The 4,709-nt window shown below is 41.4% G+C and overlaps 1 protein-coding gene across 1 annotated transcript in view; it reads right to left on the bottom strand.

The window, feature by feature from the left end:
• LOC108279258 (zinc finger and BTB domain-containing protein 7C) overlaps window positions 1-4,393 on the bottom strand; it is a 24,711-nt gene extending 20,318 nt beyond the window's left edge. Inside the window, exon 1 of the mRNA XM_017493346.3 lies at window positions 4,165-4,393. The gene's annotated coding sequence lies outside the window, so the exon portion shown is untranslated. The remainder of the gene's footprint in view (window positions 1-4,164) is intronic.
• Between the last annotated feature and the right edge of the window lie 316 nt (window positions 4,394-4,709).

The raw sequence follows: 4,709 nt of genomic DNA, 5'->3' as shown, positions 1-4,709 counted from the left end.
TGACTTGTCAGCATCAACCAGTAGATCTCCTGTTAGCAAACTCGAATTGGTAACAAATCTAAACATTCACACAGAATTACAGCTGAGTACTTACACTTTGCATTTGTATTGTCACAGCTAACTATTAGCATTCAACTACTTTGTATAGTCATTATCGTGCTAGCTAAGAAGTGATTAGCAATAAATCTGTTGTCATTTAGCTGTAGTATATTTTTCTCCCCATGTTTCTTGCTTCCTTGGTGAAAGGGCACTAATACTTTAAATACGTCGAAGAGTTTCTGACTTCAAACTGAGTGAAAAATCGGAAGCCATATCCTTTAACTTTTGCCAGAGGATTTATTTAGATGAGTAGTGCATTTAGATATAGTACGGTTCTAGCTTTGTGAATCAAGGGAATCTTGTAACGACGGTAACACCTTCCCTCACCCTGCAGTGTTCATGATAACTGGGTCTTAACCCTGCATTGCTACTACTCTTTGAGAGAAATGTTCCACTTAGCACCCTATAGGCTCTCTTTGGTTTTTGTCTCTCGCTTTGTGCGGAAACTTTAACGCGTCTGCTTAAAATCCTACAACAAGGAATTCAAAACCTTTCAGAGTGTAAGCCCTTTAGAACTCCAGGACTATTATCCAGCCAAAGAACCTTAGAAGAACCCTTTTTCTAAGAATGTACAGTACTACCTTTCTGGTTTAAAAAATGAGAGATAAAAATCGGCCCAAAAACTGTCGTTCTACTTTTCCACCCCCTTTTTGCGCTATCGCTTAAAACGTTTACCTTTTTACACAATGACTGGCAACCGGTAACCCCTTAAGCACTTAGTTATTAGCCTTAAAGCATAGTATTCAGTAACTTTCGTGACTTTTACGGCAACTATAGTGAAACTAATAGGAACATTATATAATTATGATCCTGAGAGTATAAAGGGTTAAAAAGACAAAAAATTATACCAATCAAAGCTATTAGTACAATAAATAAAAAGTTTATAATCTTGGTGGTTGTCTTAATACATTGGCTGGATTAATAAAACCTGTTGATTTACACTGGTTCACGTGGACTCTTTTTTGTTTTGTTTTGTTTTTGTTTTGTTGTTTGGTTAGTGAGATTTTTTTTTATCACCTATTCATTTAACCTTTGTTTTGTCTGCAACCAAATTTTCCCACCAAAAATTTGATGAAAACATTGCTAGCTAAGCAACGTGCCGTCTGTTTTACCGCGCTCCCAATAAACACTATTTAAATGCAGCGATTTGTTCGAATTCGACCAAGGTGCTGTGACTGCATTTTGTCCAAAATCATGCGAATAAAATCATAAGAAAATTTAAGAACTCTAACCTCTCCCCCCAGATTCACCTCAAATTGTTGGTCTTGAACAATTCCCAACCACCAGCCAGCTCTGTGCTATCGTGCGACACCATCAGGGAAGGTGAAAGCTTACACGTGCTTCCTCTGAAACACATGAAGCCAACCCACCTTGTCTTTTCACAGGAAGGAAAGTGCTATCCGTCCTCTTCCGCATACGTGAGCTCACGATTGGCTAGTGTCGCCCCATTGTAACCTTTAACGTAACTCCCGTATCCCAAACAACACAGATTATTGATTGATTGATTGATTGATTGATTGATTGATTGATTTAGTTTAAAGTTGATCGGAAGGACTCAGGGAATAACTGCACTGCACATACGCAATCATAATAGGTAATAAAAGTGCATTACGCACGACATTTTCGACAAACTTTGTGTAAGTGCTTGTAAGGATGTAGAAGTACATATAAACAAGTACAAAGTCGATCTTTTTCGAGTAAATATAGAAGCAGGTACATCACAGGCCGCTCTAAAACTCCACTTTAGTACAAAAACAGTGACAGTAAAGGAAGGTGGAAGGAGAAACTGTGAGTGGTGGGTTGATGGTGCTCGGTATGAGCTGGCTGGATCGTGACAGAGGTTTAGTGTGTGGTATGTGGTGTGTGTTTGTGTTTGTGTTTGTGTTTGTGTGTGTTTGTAAAATCCCCATAAATGCTCTCTGTTGTCAATGAGCTGGCGAAGCTCAGAGCCACGACACGTTTCTGCTGCCTCTTTCCCATCCAGTGCTTACTCTCACACACACACACACACACACACACACACACACACACACACACTTGCTCAGCCAAACTCATGTTGATATTCATCCTGCCAAGTTTTAAGCAGCAAGTCCTAATATTACAATTGATACAGTTCATTAATACAATATATAACGTGCGAGAAATGACGCCGAGACCGCGAGGACGTGAGCGGTTAGTGCTTTATCAGCTGCCGTTTATATAAAGAGCCTGCAAGCAAACAAGCAGAAAGTGTTTCAATGGTAAAAGTATTTTATCCAGTAAAAGTCAACCTCAATGAGTCGCAGACACCAGGAAACCGATTTGCATCGAAACCATGAACAATCCACTTGCTTATCCATGGCTATCAACTGAGATCGTCGGTGATAAGCTGATGGGAACTCAATTTGTTTGTTCTCATTGTACCACTGCCTGTCAGACACCCACATTCACCTTCTGATGTCTCTCTCGTGCTGACTGAACTGAACTTTACATGCTCTCTTTTCTCATGAGACCTCATGTCGCTTATCTACGCTTATTTTGTCAAAAACATTGCCTTTCTCTTTCAGTTCTCGGATGTTCTTCAAAATTCACTGCATGCTGTCCTTGTACAATTCATGTCTGTTTTTGAAAGGAATCAATTAGACCAGGTGATGTCTTTTTCTTTCCATGACCTCAGATAGATCATCAGTAACAAATTGGCCAGGCCTTAAAACCAAGCGATATCGTCTGAACAATCTTGTGTGTGTGTGTGTGTGTGTGTGTGTGTGTGTTTGAGTGGGGGTTTTGCAGTCACTCAGCGGTGCAGATAGAGCCAGTGGAGAATTGTGTAGCCGGATCTGGAGCATTGTGAGGCCTGCCTCTTTCCCACACCCCCCCCGAGGAAAGCAAATAGAAGGAGGCTACTCCTGAAATGTTTGTGAACACGCCAATGTAAAAGTATCCAGGCTGTAACAAAAGACTCCCTCGGATCAGGTTCAACTTCGATAAACCTTGTCCTAGTGACTGAGAAGACAAAGGCGTGGTGCCTATCCCCGTATAACCCTCTCCCTCTCCCTCTCTCTCTCGTTCCCTCTCTATCACAGGGAGGGTCCGTAACTTTAGGTGTTTAACTCTTTACACTGTTCCTGATACGCGTTCACATCAGCAACTCTCAGTGGCTGAGTAATCAGTGTGAAGAATTCAAACACACTGCGATCTGAAAACGATTTGTTTCGTTTTTTTTCCGACACAGTACGGAAGTGCTGTGGCCCTGCGCTGCATCCGAGCCACGATAAAAACGGATGAATAATTGAGAGTGCCAGTCATCTGCCTATTCACCTGCTCTAGCGTATTCAAGACAAAATGCACCCTGGTTTTCACACTTTCTCACTTTCCTGTCACAGTCGCCATGGCCGCGAGTAAACACGCACGGCCTACGACTCGCTCCGAGACAATCAGCGCTGACCTTTTTTGGAAAAACGAGTGAAAAATAATGAAGGAATAGTGAATGAATTCATTGATGGGATGACTGGGATGACTGGCTTAAGTAAAGGTCAGCTTGGGTCATCAAACCCTTTTCTGGTGCATTCTGCGGCATGATTTAGATTGAAGTGTTCTTAAATTCAAGCTCTCGCTACTCAGTTTGATCAATCTTTATTCGTAAAAACTTTTTGTAAAAAAAAAAAAAAAAAAAAAAAAAAAGGGTTTCTGTCAGAGTCAGAGTAGGGAGATAACCTACTACGTCTGACCTGTCATATCCTTTTACTGTATTAGACTTTGTAATGAGACAGAAAGAAAAAGGAAGAAAGACAGAGAGAGAGAAAGAGTGTGTGTGTGTGTGTGTGAGAGAGAGAGAGAGGGAGAAGAGAGAGGATGGCAGGAATACCAGTCTGCAAGAGCACAGTAAACACTCTCATTAAAGTGAACTTCTAGACGGTTTGGTGTCAACTGATACTTTCTAAGTCCATGCATAAGAACAGCATATACAGTGATGGAAGAGTGAGAGCAAGACCTACAGACAAAGTGAAAGAGAGAGAGTGTGTGTGTGTGTGTGTGTGTGTGTGTGTGAGAGAGAGAGAGAGAGAGAGAGAGAGAGAGATTGCTGACCTTTCGTAGCTGCTGGCTGAGTCGAGTTCCGTCAGTGTCAGGAAGCACGCTGCTATCTTCCCTCTGAAGCATGCAAAAGTGAGAGTGAACGTCAGACGGAGAGAGCGATAAGGAGAAGAGTTGAGCTGCACGCAGGAAGGTGTGTCACTGATTCAAGGAGAGAGAGAGAAAGAGAGAGAGAGAGAGAGAGAGAGAGATCAGTGTAGTGAACCAAGCAAAATGTGTGCACCCACCTACAGCCCTCCCTCTACACTGAAAGTATTTTGGCAGCGTCCACCTGAGCCACAGCTTGTCGAGCTGGGAGTGTAACACACACACACACACACACACACACACACACACACACACACAAAATGCACATGCACTACCAGTGTACCTGCACCTACAACCTGCAGCAAGACAATCACACTCATATTCACAATATAGCACAGAAAATGTTGTTTTTAAAATAATAATAATAATAATAATAATAATAATAATAATAATATAACCGTCAAATTTATGAGAATTCAGCAAATTGAGAGAAAAATTTCTGACAATTATTA

Source organism: Ictalurus punctatus, chromosome 18 (genome assembly GCF_001660625.3).
Source record: "Ictalurus punctatus breed USDA103 chromosome 18, Coco_2.0, whole genome shotgun sequence".
NCBI lineage: Eukaryota > Metazoa > Chordata > Actinopteri > Siluriformes > Ictaluridae > Ictalurus > Ictalurus punctatus.
This window is presented reverse-complemented; position numbering and strand designations above follow the sequence as displayed.